Raw genomic sequence first — 20924 nt, 5'->3', positions numbered from 1 at the left:
TAATGTTTGCAGGGGTGAAAACACAGACCAATTTAGGGAATTACACGCGTGATATGAGCGCAAAGCATTCATCTGTGTTCAGCAACTGCTTTCGGGTCCTTGAATAACATATAACATGCCTGTAAAGGCAGCCGTTAGACTTTCTGGTGCCATCCTAGGGTAAGATGGTAACCCCCTAGGGAGTTGGTTCCCTACGCAGACTGCATAGTCTGCTTATAGGGAGCGGTAGTGCTGCTCTTAAGGATCTTGGTCCTTGGTAGCTGGAATATTCTTATGATGTTGTCATCAGATAGAGAGTCAAGCGGGGTGAATGTTGTCCATTTGTAGGCATTTATTTACACTGCCTGTGTTCTGCGTCACATTCTGTGATCAAGCTAAGATTCTTTGTAAGCCGCCATTGTTGACCATTTGAAACACGTATAAATATTGTTTCTATTAGGAGAGTCATTAGTACACCTGCTACTGATGTACCTGAGGGATAGAAACACATTGCTAATAATCATTCTAAATTATCTAGCTAAACATGAGTGATTCATCAATGATTTGTGAAGGTTATAGGGCACAGTTTAATTTATCACATTTGTCATATTGTAATTCTATTCATCAATTACATGTATTCCGTTACTCTCCAACCCTGTTTATATACAAATTACATTTATGTGGCTATGTTTATTTTTTTCTCCTTTACCACAAACATAACACATCAAACGTTGACGACTACACCACTCCTTATTGGTAGGAGAGCCCAAATCTGAAGTTTTCCCCACACAGGCAGCTCAAATGAATGGACTTAAAGCCAGAGTACAAAAATTGTAAAAATTTTATTAGACATAATAATAAAACATACAATTCGACAGTCCAATGATCCACCAAGAGATACTGCTGTTAATCTCCCTGAGCTAGTTCAGGGTCAAAAGGGAGATATGTTCTAAATTGTTCAACCCCAACACAATTCATGTAAATAATCATACAAAAACAAAATCATGAAATTTCACCATAAAAAGAAAAATTAACACAATCCAGACAAACAAAAGAAAACTCACAATTTTACCTCCTGTACCATAGAGGGGCTTCCTCACAGAGGATATTTACCTCCTACTTCTACATAAATGGTCATAGGTTTATACAACCTGGCATAACATACAAGTAAATTTCAAGATGGGAAGAAACAGTGATGGCCCTAAAGAGCAGCTTGATCAAACACTTAAACTGTAGTACAGTTGAAGCTACACAAAGGGTTATGCAAATTGGCTTCCTCATCAACCAGGAGAAAATCCCTACATTGTTGAACCAACGTGATTCGAACGATGGATGTGCGACATAGTTACTAGGGTTTCAGGAAACAGTCGTTACTAGCTAGTTAGTTTCTCAAACGATGCATCGTACTATGGTGGTTCAGCAGTGAGTTACATCATTGTATGGGAAACACACCCCAGACTGATCTCATTAGCTGGGTTTCCATCGAAATGTTTCACATTTTTAAGCGCATTTCTAAAAATTTGTCTTAAGAAAATACGAATTGTTGCACATTTCAATCCACTATGTAATGCACATTACAAGCCGCCTCGTCATGATGGAGCAGCTGAATGAATTTGCACACTTTACTCCTGATTTCTCACAATATGGGGAAAGGAGAGCCGTTCAAAAGCAATGTGTTACTTATTTAAAAAGTAACTCCGATATATGGAGTCAAATAAAACATCAAATAAAAAATATTGCAATACTCGATTACTCGAAAAGTAATCTGATTACATAACATGCGTTAAATATTAATTATAATGCATTACCCCAGCACTGCTCATAACACATGCACGAATGGTCAATACACATCATCGTTTTGCAAATAAACTGTTTCTGCAAAACTCTAGAAATCTAGTGAGCTCCAATTACAGTTGAAATGTCCACAGGGTGGCGGCAAAAGCGAGTTTTGATTTTAGTTGTACCTGTGATGCACTGAAGAGGAACACATATTTTATAAACTCTACTGATGATGGGAAAATTACACTGTCTAAAGCAGCAATGCTTTAAAAACAAATATATTGAAAATAGGTTCATTGTTCGAGACTTCTTTATACGGTTCAATATATGTTAACTGGTGGCAAAAAAAATGAAGCACAACCAGTAAGCCACTGAGACTGGCAATGTTTTAAAGCAATACAATGTGTTTCTAAATTAATAACTGATTATTAACCTGTAGATTGGAAAATAAATATGCTTGTGGGCGGGCAGTAAAAACGGGGAGTGATATGTGCTCATGTGACAGTATTGGGTTCAAATTATACTGAGATTTGCACTTCTTTTGAACCAGATACTGAAGCAGTCAATTGATTTTCAGTCTAATGAAGCTTCAAACGTCACAGATCACATGGTTTTTCTAAAATTAATCTGATACAGTGCTTCAATATCAAATTTTATGTTTTTTCGACACAAGCTTCAAAGCTTAGGTGTCGAACATCACATCAATAAACTCTGCCCCAAACCCTAAACCTAACCATCAGTGGAGTCAAATTGTAATTTTAGAGGGAAATGGAGCCTTCGAATCGCACGAGTCATTGATAATGTGAATGCGATCATGTCCTGTTTGTGACTCAACACATTATCAGTCGTGCCACAGGAAAAGTGACCTTTGTCTAATTTGAGATTGTGTGTTTCTTTAGGATGAATCTTTGACTGTTTTTACTGTGAATATGAGTCTGACCTGTCACTAAGCGCTAAATACTTATAATACAGAAAAAATAAAGGACAGATTGTGACGTGGTAAAAAAGATTGCAGTAAAATCACATGTTTATTTTCTTCATTTTGGACTGCATTGTCCATTTGTATGGTTTAATATATCCATATCAATACAGAACAGGCAGATGATCATTGTTGAATTACAATATTGTGCAACATTTACTCCCATTAAATGGAGTTTGGTTTTGAAATCTTACGCCAGTTAAAACACAGGTGGCATAAAGTCAAGTGCACCTCACTCATTCATTAATTACAACATTAATTACACATTTTGAACATATAGTGCAGTGGAACTGCCAGTAGTAATGCATATAATGCATGAAACCCATCATATCTTATTCTTTTCACCGGAAAATATAATTTCATAAGCACAAGTCACGGTTATTTACAATATAAAAGTGTAATCGTTAAACTTGCAGTGGGACATTATAGATTTATCAATTCCTCTTGATGTCGTGTCTTTTGAAAAGAGTCATTTGCATGAAGAGCTTTTGTTTTTTATGACATCATCATCATCATCATCATCCTCATGTGATGTTCATTCTTCAGAGCATAATGCATCTGCATCCTCTGTGTGATCAGGGAAAAGACGGAGGATGTCACGTGAATATTTGGAGTAGCCGTCATGTGAAAGTAAAACTCTTCTCAAGGTGATGAAAGACACAGCTCTCTCCAAAATATCCGAGGTGGAGATGCCGTTCTGAAGATACTCTCCGAGAGCACACTTGAGTTTCTCCAAACTGCTTCCACACTTCCTTTCCAAGCTGGTAAGAACACATCTGAAAACAAGAGCAGAATCTCTTTTAGTTGATGTTCACTTCAGGTATTCAACTTGGATCAGTCTGTTGTTTTAGATGATATTGACAATGTAAATAAAGGAAATGATTTCCAAAATGGAGCCGTTTGTAATGTTTTCTGGCCTACCTTGCATGCTGAACTTGTTGAAGCTTGATGTCGCTCTGGAAAGACATGTCCATGTACGTTGCCATGACTGATACTGATGTTGATTCAAGCGTTGCAGTTCTTGAAGGTCTTGAGTGTTCCTCCAGGAGCTGTTGTCTCTGTAGATGTGAAGATCTCGTCTCATGGATCCTTCATCTCCAGCCTCCATTTATACTCACAGAGGAGCATCTCACTCATCTCAGCCAATCAGAAGCCTCATAGATTTAAACAATAGTGTGAGTGTGATCTTCTCTGGTCTGTGAATAGGTGGGACGTTCTCTTCACTGCCATCTGCCAGAAAGGTCACTTATATTCATTGTTATGAATGTGGGGACTCGAGATATTTCAAGTTCCCACAAGATGTTCAACACACTGTTATATCATCAAGTTGATCAAGATTATTTAAAAAATGTAAATGACTGAAAATCAGCATAGTTTCATGACTGCTTGTAATAATGCTTACACAATGGTGAAATCGTTAAAACAAATTCTGAAGGAGACGAATCAGTCAACAAACACAATATTAAATCAGTAAAATACAGACATCAAATTTGATCCAACATTTTATTTTAAGAAAGGAAATGTCTGATGACATACATCGTCTCATTTTCTTTCTTATGAAAAAATCATTGTAACATTTATCACTGGTTCATTTATTTTTCTCTATACATCGTTTTTCTATTAGCGGTCTCATACAATATCTTACGATTTTGCCATCTCGTACTATTACTACTTCTCATCAGACCTTGATGGTTTAGCATATAATTTCTCTTTTTGAAGCCCTTGAGTGCCTTACAAATGTAATCACATAACATCACATTTTTAATGTGAAACTTCCTAAACAACCTAAACTAAATTGACACATATTAGTTGTAATAACATAATAACATCCAATTTATGCTAAATTAATGATATGAAATTAATAATTTCTCCTGAAACTAATCAATCATGTGGGTCTCCAGATGTGTGTTGTGTGTGTTTATTTCAGTGTCGAGATCTCAGATGAGTTTCCCACACTGAATCTCTGTGTTCACATCAATGGAGCACAAAAGACATCCAGAGTCCTGAATGGGGCATTAGTGACGGATGAAGACTCTGTCCTCTACCTGACGTCACCAACCATCTGGAGAGAAACATCTGACTGACTGGCGGGAAAAGTTTCATTCTTAGACACATTTGACAAAATTCTGTTGGATGATCTGACGAAATATTATGAAATGTTCTGCAAAATGTATCTTATCAAAGAGTTTCTCCTGTGAGTAAACACACAGCATGTATGATTTAGTCCTGTGAGAACCGACACACTTCTATAGTGTGAGTGATTTAATGTGATGCATGCAGAAGTGTGTGAAAGTGTGTGTCTCTGTGACTCCAGCAGCTGTGTGTGTTCGGGCCCCTGATAGAGGATCATTGAGCATGTGGCGGCCCCACATTCCTCATTGTCTGATGGAGATCTTCCATTGGCTACAAACTGTGAGAAACTCCAACAAGCTCAAACCTCACACATTCATATGGAGATTTGGGAGTATAAATAGAGGAGCTGCAGCCAGTACAAATCAGACTCACTCGGCACAGAGAGATGTACAGCACAGAGATACAGACATGACACCTACAATCATCTCAAAGGAGCATCTCCCTCTCAACAACAAGGTACATTCACATTACAGCAACATTACTGCAGCAGCTTTCATGTCTCATCTTTCTGAAGGCAAGTTCACTCAACGTGTTTTGTTGTTGTTTTCAGATGAGAAAGCCGACAGTGGAGAAGATGCGCAGAGAACGTATCAACAGCAGCATTGAGCAGCTCAAGTGTCTTCTGGCTCCAGAGTTCCTCAAGCAGCAGCCTGATTCCCAGCTGGAATATCCAGATATCCTGGAGATGACCGTCAGTTTAGTATGAAACTAGCAGCTGCATGTTCAGTCTCCAGCACAAGCTTCTTCAGAGCAACAGAACTACTTCCTGCAGTTACAGACATGATCTCAAGTGAGACGTAAGACTGTTCCTGAAGATCTGGGCTTCACAGTATAATTCCACCTGTTGCGCCCCTGGAGACACCCAAAGGCTGCAAGACTTCAACAAGCAACAAGTCATGTTTGTTTTAGACACTGAGTATGTGGACCATATTTTGGTTCACAAACTTTCTCTCTGGTATCCAGAGACTATTAAATTGAATCAGATTTGATCATACACATCGTGTTAGATGTCACTTTGTTATTTTTTGCTTTGGCAATATTTTGGGCAATATCGACCCAATTTCGTTTCCATGCTTGGAAATGTATTGTGTATTTTTGGATACATTTTTATACACCTTCCATGAAGGCAATCAGCTTTTCATTATGAGATTGTAAATCTCACGCTTGATGTTAAATTAGTTCAAACACTCGCTTTATGTAAAACACAAATATCCCACATTGGGAATTGGTTCTGGAGATTTTATCAATGTGATAAATGCTGTGATGTCCTCATAGGACAGATGATCATCTCATAAGATCATGTTATTGATTCTTCCTTTTTCTGCTATACAATGTGGTTAACTCACTTCTGTTGACCTCTGATTGATCATGTTCTGCCTGATATTTCGTCCTTTAGAGGAATATATTAACAGTTAAATCTCTGAACAGTTTCTGTTGAAACCGCTGAAGTGCTTAAAATTACTCCTGATAATATTCTCATGTTGAGATGCAAATGTTGAAAATCACTTTTGTAAAGTTTATTATATTTCATCTGTTGTCTTATATGCTTCTTCATGCAAATGTTCTGGTATTTTATCACCTATTTATTTGCATTCATAGTCAAATGACATTCATTCCTTACAAAACAGAATAAAATAAAAAAGTCAAATCTACTCTCTGTTCTGTCCTGGAAACCAATTCAGGTGTTCTTCAACACGCCAGTGGAATAACAATGATTGAATGTAATAATAAGGTTCTTTGTATTCAAATGATCGCAAGACAAATGTATTTGTCTAACTCTTGGTATCACCCCTAAACTGACATCAAAGCAAATGAAAGAATCCCTAAAACTGCACAACTGACGACTTTGGAAGAATTGAATTATAATCTTTATTTGTGTAATTATCCGTGTGGATTATCTGTACAATGGGAATTGAAAAGTTGAAGGAGAGAAAAGTCATTTTTTTATTCCAGATTTAAGTTTAATTTCAGGTTAACCCTTTCGTATCCCTCTGACACAATTTTGATCTTTTCGTGGAGATTATTAAAATAAATAAAACTATATTCTAAACTTTGAGAAAGGTCAGATTAAAACTATAATTATTAGATTTGCTCCTTTGGGGAAATCAAGGCAAAATTACATAATCCAACACCTATCATACATTTACAATTAAACTATGTTCAAAATCACTTTAATTCATGGTTTTTAAAAAGATCAGAACTGACAAAAAATGTTTTTCTATGATCGCTCAAATAAATATGACCATATTATTTTATGAAACGCCATGAAAACAACATGTTGTGAAATTCATTTAAATTCTTGGTAAATATGAATTTTCTCATTTTAAAAAAGCACACAACAGACAGGTACTTCAGAACAACCTCATTACAGGTACATCAGGTTCCTCATTTTTTCACATTGATCGTGTAAGGGAACAAAACGAGAGTCAGTTTGATCAGGTTAAGACAGTGTAAATCTGGAGACATGTGTCTGCTGTGTGTTTCAGTTAGACACATGTCTATTGTTGTGTAATTGAAATCAATGAATGAACAGAGTGTGAGAACCAGAGAAGAACTCACTCACAGACCCTCAATACAACTCAGCTAAGAGACCAGGGGTCAGAGGTCAACATGAATGGACTGGATTACAGCTTTATACTATTTCAACTTTATTCACTAAAAATATCAATTAAAAAAATAAAAGAACTGACTCATATTATTTAGAAAACTTATATTTTATTCTTAATTTCCACACATAGAGGCAAACGTTCATTATCAGTCTTGAATTAAACTTCATTATCATGTGAATTGCCACACTTGTATTGTTGTGTATATGTGTGACTGGTCAGAGTGTGGGAAAACTCCAGAGAACAGAGTCACAGTTCTAGTGTCATTAGCATCCTAAACCCCCAACACAACCTCAATATTTGACAAACACACACTTATGGAAATGAAGATATACCTGATGTTGATAGGTAAACATTGATATGGATGTCTCCTCAAATGAACTATTGCACTATTACACTTTATTTGAATGTATTTGTCACCATTCATCAGGTACTTTTAAATCTATATTACACAGAAACAAATCTTCTGCATCAGGTACTTAAGAGAATAAATTCCCAAACATGTTTAATCAGTCACAATTGTAATGAAATCATAAGCACTGTATTATAAAGTGTTGTGTTTTGCATCAAGTCAGGACATGTTCCTCCAAGTCAGATGTTTCCCTCCAGATGGTTGGTGACGTCAGGTAGAGGACAGAGTCTTCATCCGTCACTAATGCCCCATTCAGGACTCTGGATGTCTTTTGTGCTCCATTGATGTGAACACAGAGATTCAGTGTGGGAAACTCATCTGAGATCTCGACACTGAAATAAACACACACAACACACATCTGGAGTCTGAGATAATAGAGACAAAGACCTCTGAATTACAGTACCCATCCATCCATCCATCCATCCATCCATCCATCTATCTATCTATCTATCTATCTATCTATCTATCTATCTATCTATCTATCTATCTATCTATCTATCTATCCATCTATCTATCTATCTATCTATCTATCTATCTATCTATCTATCTATCTATCTATCTATCTATCTATCCATCCATCCATCCATCCATCCATCCATCCATCTCTATCTATCTATCTATCTATCTATCTATCTATCTATCTATCTATCTATCTATCTATCTATCCATCCATCCATCTATCCATCTATCTATCTGTCTGTCTGTCCGTCCGTCCGTGTCTGTCTGTCAGTCTACTGAATGATGTAAGTCTCAAATGAATGGCCGTTCCACACGTGTGTACAGTTGACTAGCATGTGCTGGTTGAGTGACATTGATGTGAACATCAGGCCGCAGGTCTGTTCTCTCTACAGCGTCAGCACTTTCCCAGATTCACACAGTGATTCCCTCCATCATCTGCTCCCGAGACACTGGCTTTGTGCCCCTGATAGAGGATCATTGAGCATGTGGTGGCCCCACATTCCTCATTGTCTGATGGAGATCTTCCATTGGCTACAAACTGTGAGAAACTCCAACAAGCTCAAACCTCACACATTCATATGGAGATTTGGGAGTATAAATAGAGGAGCTGCAGCCAGTACAAATCAGACTCACTCGGCACAGAGAGATGTACAGCACAGAGATACAGACATGACACCTACAATCATCTCAAAGGAGCATCTCCCTCTCAACAACAAGGTACATTCACATTACAGCAACATTACTACAGCAGCTTTCATGTCTCATCTTTCTGAAGGCAAGTTCACTCAACGTGTTTTGTTGTTGTTTTCAGATGAGAAAGCCGACAGTGGAGAAGATGCGCAGAGAACGAATCAACAGCAGCATTGAGCAGCTCAAGTGTCTTCTGGCTCCAGAGTTCCTCAAGCAGCAGCCTGATTCCCAGCTGGAATATCCAGATATCCTGGAGATGAAGACACAGAGAAGACACTTGCAGAACCTGCAGACATCATGTGAGCAGAACAGGAGGAAAAGTGTCCTGCCTCAGCTGAACTCCTCAGACCAGAACACCTTCAGTAAAGTAGATGAATGTCAACAAGAGCGCCGTCTGGAGGCCTTGGTAGACCTTCATAAACTGGAACTCAACTCAAAGAAGATGACCACATTGGTCAGAAATATTCCTCTGTAAAGCTGTCATGCTAGACATTCATACTGACCTAATGTGTGTAAATTCAGCTCATAATTCTTTCAAGTGTTAAAGACGTCTTCTCAAATCTAAGCAATATGTTGCTCATCCTTTGTTTTGAAAGTGTGGCCATCATCCAATATTTGGAAAAACACGTTTTCTTTGATTTTTATTTTCAGTCGTGTGTGAATTTGTTTAAACCCAAATGGGCTTGTTTTTGTGTTTCTGAGGAAATGCTGCAGATTATATTGTTAATGTTAATCGTGAGATTGTAAAAGCTTGTAAAGTCTGCTGAATTGCTTGTAGAGGTCATACCTCACTACTATCTGTACTGTGTACAGAGTTACTAAACTGCCTTTTAATAGTCCATTTGCATATCTATTCACTGTAAAAACCCTTTTCACTTTGTATGTGAAAATTATGTTTCCTTTTGTGAAGGCATTTAATAATAACACAAGGGCCATTGAATGTACCAGTCATGGCGAAATAAAACAATCAACAAAAACAAAACAAAAAACAATCTGTGATTTTGTCTGTTCATTTCGGGATCTTCACAGAGTAGTGCATTATGTATTGATTCAGTTTTCACAAGTCTTAATTATTCCTGGGGCTTGCTATTAGGTAGGCCTCTTATTATAAGACAAAGCTCAAGTTATTATCTGTTACTCTTTATAGTCTTGAAGAGTATATTGTTAACACAGAACAGTTAAACTTAACGGATCTATATATATATATACAGTGCCTTGCAAAATTATTCAGACCCCAGACCAATTATCTCATATTACTGAATTACAATTGGTGCAATGAAATTGAATTGTGTTTGATATTTTATTTTAAAACACTGGAACTCAATTATTGTTAGGTGACATTGGTTTTATGTTGGGAATTATTAAAAATATATATAATATATAATACAGGTATATAGGTATACAACCCGTGTGCTGTGGAAGCTGCCAGGTTACACAGATGACAGAAATTGTCCTAACGATGACTTTTTTCCTTTTTTTTTTTGGTAATTTTACCATTGGCATCCACCTGTGAATCATTAAAGTTGCAATGGCATTTTCTGGATAAAAACCCATTGTTGAAGGATCATTGTTCAGGCTGTGTATCTGAAGGAAAATAAAGACCAAAGAGCATTCCACAGAAGTTAGAGATAAAGTAATATAAATGCATAGATTAGGGAATCTTGTTAGGAAGAATGGATGGAGCAAAATATAGGGTGAATACATATGCAAGCAAGATATTGCAGTTTTTTTATTTTTCATAAAAAATATTTCCCAACAAAAAAACAATGTTGCCTTACCATAACTGATTTTGAGTTTCAGTGTTTTGAAATAAAATACCAACCAGAATGAAATTTCAGTGTACCATTGGTAATTCGGTAATGTGACAGAATTGGTCAGGAGTCTGAATACTATTGCAAGGCACTGTATATATATATATATATATATGCTTCTGTGGTTAGAAAGATGTTGCTTAGCATTGTGGACCAACCAGCGTGCCTTTGTAATTGTCTCTATTGGGATCAAGTTTTTAAATGTCATTTAGATGATCAGACAGGGAGAGGAAATTCATCTAAATTAATATAATATAATGTAATTTAATAATTTAAGTTTGACAATAAAATAAAATAAATACCCATAATATTTTATTATATTATATTATGTTGAATTATATTATAATATATTGTATTATATTATATTGAATTATTTTATATTATGTTATATTATATTATATAAAAGATTTTAAAAAATGCTGGAATTTATGTATATTTTTCAGTTAGGGTCATTCGTGATCTGAGAGAATATTAAAGGTTCATTATGGGTCACTGTTGGGTGATATTTTGGTAATAAGTGCTTGAGTTTGGCATTTTCTCCATATCATACTTTTATTCATTGACAGTGAGTAGATGAGCCACTTGGTAACCAACACTTTAGAATATCATGGTGTATAAACTGTGTATACCACTCTATTGCAACAACCAATGCAGTATACTATTCATTAAAATGTTTATTGTTGTATGTATCATGCTTATTGTTGCTCACAAAACAATAGCAGCCAGTATACAGCATGGAAGTATGCAATAATATGTAGGCTAGTTTTCCACTCTGAACATTCTTTATCCTAAATAAACTTCTATCATTTTAATGTCTGGTGCCCCTACAGGTTAAATACCGTTGCTCTGGTACACTAATGCAAAGGAGAATTTAGTCAATGTGCTCAAAATTGGTCAATTCTGGTGTTTAAATGTACATTTGTGAGACTGGGTTTGTCTTCTTATTTCTTTGTTGTGAGTGAGAACAAGGCTGTTATCTTGGTTGCAGTATATTGAGTTTTATTGAGGTTTAGGGATGCTAATGAGACTGATCTGTGATCTGTGTACCAGAGCGTTCCCACAGTGAACAATAGACATGTGCCTATTCAAATGCTAATGAACCTTTGATCCTATCATGAAAAGTCCCCTGGGAGGCCGTTGAATGGTTGTCATCCAGTTACCATATCAACGCTACTGAATACATGTTCATGCACATGTACGTATACACATGTATGATGATTTAAATGCAGTGGCTGTTTTTCAGGTGACAGTAATTGGAGGTTGAACAGATGTTTAATGCCATTTAATGCCGTTCTTTTGAGGAGTATTCTCTGGAAACCAAGCCATGACTACTGATGTAATGAACAGGATACTGAACATTATATAATGTGAAATATCTTCTTTCAAGACAGTAGAGCATGGAACAGCTGTCATCTCTCAAAAGAACAATAGACTGATGAATGTCTAGAGAGATTTGCCCAACAAAATACATTTGACTTCACAAAATTTGAATTGGCAAAAAAGACACTGTTTACTGTATGATGTCCACACTTCATTAAGCAACTAAACTGTTTTCAACTGGTCAAATACAATGAAATGCTTCTTTAGTAACAAATTAGCACATTTCAATAATTTCTTAAGGATTACATTACATATTACCTTCTTAGTACATAGTCACAATGTCAAAACAATGAAAGAAATCAGTGCAAATGTATAAACACACATCAATATAATTTGTGTGAAGCTTTGACATTACGATATTCAATATTTAGTATTCTATGAGTATTATTATAAGAATGCATGTTATTACAGTTTTTCTCAATTGCTTTGGCACATTTTTCGAAACAGTCTTAACATTCTCTAAACTGTGAGTGCAAATGTCACAACTGTTTGCAGGAACTTCAAAACTTTATAGCATGTCTGCAAAATGTAGTTACTCACCCAAAACATTTAATTCATGCTTCAAAACCTAGTTATTGTGTCAATAATTTGGCCAAGGCCACCAAAATCTAAAGTATTTTTGTCATTGTGTGAGCCACACTGGTCAAAATGTTTAGTTGTTTTTTCACCACAACAGTCAACCATGAAAATTAAGGGTTTACTGTAAACAAATCTCATATTTGTTGAGAAAAGTCAATAGTATGTAGAAAAAAAAGTCTATGAACATTTGTATTTTTACAGTGTTTATTTTTGTACTTCATGTGTATATACACAATACAAGTGTATTTACTGTACATGTAAAGTAACTGACAAGAGTAACAAGATTTCACTTTACATTTCATATTTGTGTATTACCACAAATACACAAACAACAAATAACATTCATGGGAAAAAAAACAAAACAAACAAATTATTCTTGGTGGACATCTTGTCGCTCACGTTGGTCAGGCCAAAGATTTTCATCAACATCACATCTGATGTTTTCCATTGCCACACACCGTGGAAAAAATCTCCTTGAATGCCGCACCCATCCCCTGCAATGGTCAGCTGTGATGTCCTCACATGCAGCATTCATGGCATCCAACAAAGAAATCTGATTTTGTGGTCTATGATCATACACTTTCCACCTCCATGCTGAAAAAAACTCTTCTATTGGATTTAGGAATGGAGAGTATGGTGGAAGGAATTCCACTGTTATCCTTTCATGTGCAGCAAACCAGTCCCTAACACTGTTGGTTCGGTGGAAGCTGACATTATCCCAGACAACAACATAATTAGGCAAATGTGGTCTAACTAAACCTCTTTCTTGTTCTGGAATCAGGTCTCTGTAAAGTGCATTTAGGAAGGCCAGGAGAAGTTGGGTATTATAGGGCCCAATGTGTGGAATATGTGTGCTCACACCGTTCTCTGAAATGGCAGCACACATTGTAATATTGGCCCCACGTTGGCCTGGTGTGTCAATTGTGGCTCGGTGTCCAATGAGATTGCGACCACGTCTCCGGCCTTTGGACAGATTAAACCCAGCCTCGATCCACAAAAACAAGAATGTGGGTCGTTTCATGTACTTCTAACTCCATGATTCTCTATGAAGAAACACAGAAAAAAATGTAACAGTAAATGTTTTTTCTTATGGGTTTCTGAAACTTACAGTAAAGTAATACAGGCATCTTAGAAAAACAGGAAAACTCACTAAGTGCACACCAATGGTTTACCTGGACATACTGGTACCGCAACGCCTTGACTCTTTCACTGTTCCTCTCAAATGGCACCTTATAGAGCTGTTTCATAGTCATCTGATGTCTTTTTACAGTTTTTCTCAATCGATTTGGTACATTTCTCCAAACTCAGGTAACTGCTCTCAAAACAGTTAACACAGCAAACTAAACACACTCTTATGTTGGCAAAACCGTTAAGTATTCACTGCACAATGAAACACAGCATTTTATTCTAGTAATGCATTTATTAAAATTCAATATTAACACCAAAACTAAAAGTGTGTTCTCTGTTGATTTGATAACAAATTCAGCTGAAGATACACAAAGAAATAAATGCAAATACATGTTTTTCATTAAGTTCTTTAATGATGAGTCCAGGTGTATTACAATGAGTTGTCACCCCACAAAAAAAAAAAAAAATGCAAATAAGTACATAGGTTTAAAAAAAAAAACTGCATTCATTGAATCAATTAATTTATTGATCATGCCTCTCAATTACATCTGGCCAGAGAATTTCATCAACATCACAGCAAATGTTTTCACGAGTCATGCATCGTGGGAAAAAACGCCTTGAATATGGTGGAAGGAACACCATCCTGAAACGTGGGTGATTCTCAAACCACTCTCGCACTAGTGCTGAATGGTGGAATTGGACATTGTCCCAAACAACTACAAAATTCCGCACCATTTGCTCCTGATCACCCTGCGGAAAGAGGATTTCATTGAGGAGATTTAAAAAATGTAGGAGCCTTGCTGTGTTATATGGTCCCAAGACAGCATTGTGTGCCACAACACCAGTTGTAGAAATTGTGGCACAGAGAGTGATGTTGCCTCCTCGTTGTCCAGGGACATTGACTGTAGCATGACGGCCGATCACATTTCTCCCTCTTCTCCTTTTTTTGTGAAGATTGAAGCCTGCTTCATCAATATACAGGTACTCATAATGAGTTGCACTGCTATCCAACTCCAAGATTCTCTAGAGTAAAAAGAACACAAGGTACAATACAGTAAGTTAGTGTTTTACAGTAATGGCATTGATTGCAGTCAATACTACTGTGAAACTGTTGCTGAAGTTTGAGTTCACACTTTGATGCATACATAGATATGCCTAAATCTTTTCACTTACAGTAGCATGGAATAGTTTGACACATACTTAAAATTCAGAAAAAATATATCTTTGTTTTGACAATAAAAGTGCAGTAATTGGGTTGCACATACTTGAACAAACTGGAATCGCAACTCCTTCACTCTAACGGAGTTCCTCTCAAAGGGCACTTTGTATACTTGCTTCATTCGGATTGAATTTCTCCTTAGAACACGATCAATTGTGGAGAGACTGCATTGGTGGATATTGTGGAACAGTTGATTGTCCTGTGTTATCCTTTGCTGAATTTCTTTGAGGCGGAGGGTGTTGTTCTGGACCACCATGTCAACAATGGCATGCTCTTGTTCAATTGAAAGAAGTCTTGTTCGTTCACCTGAATGTTCTTGAACTTCAATTCTGAAAAATGTTTGGACAAGCAGGAACATTTACTGTAGAAATCTAGACCTATGTCAAACAAGACTACATGGACTATCATTGTAGAAGTAGAATGATATAGTTACTTACCGGTTTTCCCTCTGAAATGTGCGGATAATTGAAGCCACTGTGGATCTGTTTATATTGGGCTGAACTCTCTGCCCAGCTTCTCTCAGTGAGAGACCATGATTTATGACATGGTCAATCAGTGTGGCTCTGATTTCATTTGAAACACGCGTGTACCCTATCCTTCTACCTCTCCTCCCTCCTCTTACACCTTGCCCTCCTCTTACACCTCGCCCTCCTCTTCCTCTCTGTCCATCTCTTCTTATATGTTCTACTCTTTCTCTTTCCACTATACCATTGCCCTCCAATCTATCCATCTCTTCTCCCTCTACTCCTCTCTCTTCTCCTCTTCCTACATCCTCAGCTCTTCTTTCTCCTACATATTCAGCTCTTCTTTCACTTTCATCCTCAGGTCTTCTTTCTCTTTCATCCTCAGCTCTTCTTTCTCTTTCATCCTCAGCTCTTCTTTCTCTTTCATCCTCAGGTCTTCTTTCACTTTCATCCTCAGGTCTTCTTTCACTTTCATCCTCAGGTCTTCTTTCACTTTCATCCTCAGGTCTTCTTTCTCTTTCATCCTCAGGTCTTCTTTCACTTTCATCCTCAGCTCTTCTTTCACTTTCATCCTCAGGTCTTCTTTCACTTTCTCCTACATCCTCAGCTCTTCTTTCACTTTCATCCTCAGGTCTTCTTTCACTTTCATCCTCAGGTCTTCTTTCTCTTTCATCCTCAGGTCTTCTTTCACTTTCATCCTCAGCTCTTCTTTCACTTTCATCCTCAGGTCTTCTTTCACTTTCTCCTACATCCTCAGCTCTTCTTTCACTTTCATCCTCAGCTCTTCTTTCTCTTTCTCCTACATCCTCAGCTCTTCTTTCACTTTCATCCTCAGGTCTTCTTTCACTTTCATCCTCAGCTCTTCTTTCACTTTCATCCTCAGGTCTTCTTTCACTTTCATCCTCAGGTCTTCTTTCTCTTTCATCCTCAGCTCTTCTTTCTCTTTCATCCTCAGCTCTTCTTTCTATTTCATCCTCAGCCCTTCTTTCTCTTTCTCCTACATCCTCAGCTCTTCTTTCTCCTACATATTCAGCTCTTCTTGCTCCTTCTCCATCTCCTCTTCCTCTTCTTTTCCCTCTACCCTGTCCACCACCTCTCACTCTTACACCTCTTCCTTTTCCACTGCTCATTCTTTTTATTGTCTTTTCTCCTCATTCATCTTTGTTCTTCTTCTCTTCCCCTTTTGTAGTTGTTGTAATTAAGACAGCTGTGTGAACAATTAGGAAATTGGCTTTTTCTGTGTTGAGTGGATTATTAACTCATCAGATATCAATTTGGGGTTAATTGAGGACATAAGGTGTGCAACTGACTATTTTACAATTCATAGAGTTTTGTTTGTTGTGTTTTGAAAATGGTACAAAAATGCTTGTGATCTTTGTGAAGACCAATGAAAAAGCTGCAAAAGTTTTTCCTGGTATATTAAAGATTTGGTTGGCTGTATGAACTGCTGTGATAACATTAGGGAATTTTGTGCACAGTGTTTTGAGAAAATTATGCTTTTGATTTGTAATTTGTATGAAATTAAGGAGAATTTACTATCTGTTTAGGACAATTACGAAGTGTACAGATCACTGTGTTAAATGTTTTGAGAGCAGTTACCCGAGTTTGGAGAAATGTACCAAATCGATTGAGAAAAACTGTAAAACTCTGTCTATGATGGAAATGCTGACAGAATTTATATTTGCTAAGACATTATTGTCATTTATGATTGCACTTTGGATCTCTCTTAGCCTGATGGAATTGTTGGCTATGACCATGCTGCAAATTTCTTGTTCTTGCAGTTGGTTAAATACTGCTGCTCTGCCACCAGCACGAGGTTGTCGTGCAGTTCTATAGAATAAACAAATAGACTTGCATTTACCTTTACAATATTGTTGTTTATACTGTAAAAATACTTTACATACTGTAAAACAAAACAAAAAAACATATTTACCTGTTTTCCCTACGAAAGGTTTGCACAATTGATGACACTGTGGACCTGTTTACATTAGGCTGTACTCTTTGACCAGCCTCTTCCATTGTTAAACCATGATTTATGACATGATCCACAAGTGTGGCTCTGATTTCATCAGAGACTCTGTCTCTTCTATTTCCACCTCTTCCTCGATTATTTCTTCCTCTACCACCACCACGTATTCTTACACGCCTTCCAATTACTCTTCCATGAGCATGTTGCTGCAGTTCAGGGTTGTGAATGTCCTCCATTCTCAAAAACTTCTACAGCAGTGATTGTGCTGTGGGCAATCTATATATATATATATATATATATATATACTCCCAAAGTTGATTGGTTAAATGGTTAAATGGTTGATTCATATTAGAGGTAATTTGCAATTAGATTGCGAATGCAATTAGAGGTCATGTGCCAATTTAGCAAACACTACAAACAATGTCAATGTCAGATATATTTTAGAATATACATTCATGTATACTAATTATGATAATTGAATAGATCGTTTTGAATGTGATGGCTTAGACAATAAAAAATGTGTTTGACAGTGTAAGTGAGAATCGAGTCATCAGTTTTGATCAACAAGCCATATGCAATTATTTGTTGTCCAAACTGCAGACAGTTGTATGTACTGTTTGCACACATGTGCCAAAGCATTTGCAAGTTGCTCAAATCAATAAGAAATTCCAATCTGATGTGAAAAAGAAGCGAATTGTTCAGAGATCTGAACTTAATGTTTTGGGAAATAAAAAAAACATTTGAGAACTGAGCCAAAGCAATTGAGAAAAACTGTAATATTATTACTAATATTACGCATATTCATTAACTATAAAAACTGACAAAGTAAAGAGACATTATGTAATGTCAACTGATGTTCACATCACTGTCACTCAACCAGCACATGCTAGTCAACACTGTACACATGTGTGGAACGGCCATTCATTTGAGACTTACATCATTCAGTAGACTGACAGACAGACAGAGACAGATGGATAGATGGATGGATAGATAGATGGATGGATGGATGGATGGATGGATGGACGGATAGATAGATAGATAGATAGATAGATAGATAGATAGACAGACAGACAGACAGACAGACAGACAGATAGATAGATAGATAGATAGATAGATAGATAGATAGATAGATAGATAGATAGATAGATAGATAGATAGATAGATAGATAGATAGATAGATGGATGGATGGATGGATGGATGGATGGATAAATAGATAGATGGATGGATGGATAGACAGACAGATAGATAGATAGATAGATAGATAGACAGACAGACAGACAGACGGACGGACAGACAGACAGACAGACGGACGGACGGACGGACGGACGGATAGATAGATAGATGGATAGATGGATAGATAGATGGATGGACGGACGGATGGATAGATAGATAGATGGATAGATGGATAGATAGATGGTTGGATGGATAGATGGATAGATAGATAGATGGATAGATAGATAGATAGATAGATAGATAGATAGATAGATAGACAGACGGACGGACGGACGGACGGACGGACGGACAGACAGACAGACAGACAGACAGATAGATAGATAGATAGATAGATAGATAGATAGATAGATAGATGGATGGATGGGTACTGTAATTCAGAGGTCTTTGTCTCTATTATCTCAGACTCCAGATGTGTGTTGTGTGTGTTTATTTCAGTGTCGAGATCTCAGATGAGTTTCCCACACTGAATCTCTGTGTTCACATCAATGGAGCACAAAAGACATCCAGAGTCCTGAATGGGGCATTAGTGACGGATGAAGACTCTGTCCTCTACCTGACGTCACCAACCATCTGGAGGGAAACATCTGACTTGGAGGAACATGTCCTGACTTGATGCAAAACACAACACTTTATAATACAGTGCTTATGATTTCATTACAATTGTGACTGATTAAACATGTTTGGGAATTTATTCTCTTAAGTACCTGATGCAGAAGATTTGTTTCTGTGTAATATAGATTTAAAAGTACCTGATGAATGGTGACAAATACATTCAAATAAAGTGTAATAGTGCAATAGTTCATTTGAGGAGACATCCATATCAATGTTTACCTATCAACATCAGGTATATCTTCATTTCCATAAGTGTGTGTTTGTCAAATATTGAGGTTGTGTTGGGGGTTTAGGATGCTAATGACACTAGAACTGTGACTCTGTTCTCTGGAGTTTTCCCACACTCTGACCAGTCACACATATACACAACAATACAAGTGTGGCAATTCACATGATAATGAAGTTTAATTCAACACTGATAATGAACGTTTGCCTCTATGTGTGGAAATTAAGAATAAAATATAAGTTTTCTAAATAATATGAGTCAGTTCTTTTATTTTTTAATTGATATTTTTAGTGAATAAAGTTGAAATAGTATAAAGCTGTAATCCAGTCCATTCATGTTGACCTCTGACCCCTGGTCTCTTAGCTGAGTTGTATTGAGGGTCTGTGAGTGAGTTCTTCTCTGGTTCTCACACTCTGTTCATTCATTGATTTCAATTACACAACAATAGACATGTGTCTAACTGAAACACACAGCAGACACATGTCTCCAGATTTACACTGTCTTAACCTGATCAAACTGACTCTCGTTTTGTTCCCTTACACGATCAATGTGAAAAAATGAGGAACCTGATGTACCTGTAATGAGGTTGTTCTGAAGTACCTGTCTGTTGTGTGCTTTTTTAAAATGAGAAAATTCATATTTACCAAGAATTTAAATGAATTTCACAACATGTTGTTTTCATGGCGTTTCATAAAATAATATGGTCATATTTATTTGAGCGATCATAGAAAAACATTTTTTGTCAGTTCTGATCTTTTAAAAACCATGAATTAAAGTGATTTTGAACATAGTTTAATTGTAAATGTATGATAGGTGTTGGATTATGTAATTTTGCCTTGATTTCCCCAAAGGAGCAAATCTAATAATTATAGTTTTAATCTGACCTTTCTCAAAGTTTAGAATATAGTTTTATTTATTTTAATAATCTCCACGAAAAGATCAAAATTGTGTCAGAGGGATACGAAAGGGTTAACCTGAAATTAAACTTAAATCTGGAATAAAAAATGACTTTTCTCTCCTTCAACTTTTCAATTCCCATTGTACAGATAATCCACACGGATAATTACACAAATAAAGATTATAATTCAATTCTTCCAAAGTCAGTCAGTTGTGCAGTTTTAGGGATTCTTTCATTTGCTTTGATGTCAGTTTAGGGGTGATACCAAGAGTTAGACAAATACATTTGTCTTGCGATCATTTGAATACAAAGAACCTTATTATTACATTCAATCATTGTTATTCCACTGGCGTGTTGAAGAACACCT

At 36.6% G+C, this 20924-nt stretch overlaps 2 pseudogenes; one reads left to right on the top strand and one right to left on the bottom strand.

Moving 5' to 3' along the window:
* Nucleotides 1–5256: 5256 nt before the first annotated feature.
* On the top strand, nt 5257–9984 carry LOC127632439 (uncharacterized; annotated as a pseudogene).
* A 6019-nt stretch (nt 9985–16003) lies between these two features.
* On the bottom strand, nt 16004–16567 carry LOC127632821 (probable inactive protein kinase DDB_G0270444; annotated as a pseudogene).
* Nucleotides 16568–20924: the final 4357 nt, after the last annotated feature.

The sequence above is a fragment of the Xyrauchen texanus genome, chromosome 39 (genome assembly GCF_025860055.1).
Source record: "Xyrauchen texanus isolate HMW12.3.18 chromosome 39, RBS_HiC_50CHRs, whole genome shotgun sequence".
Taxonomy (NCBI): Eukaryota; Metazoa; Chordata; class Actinopteri; order Cypriniformes; family Catostomidae; genus Xyrauchen; species Xyrauchen texanus.
Note: the sequence above shows the minus strand (reverse complement) of the source record. Positions and strands in the feature narration are given on the sequence as shown.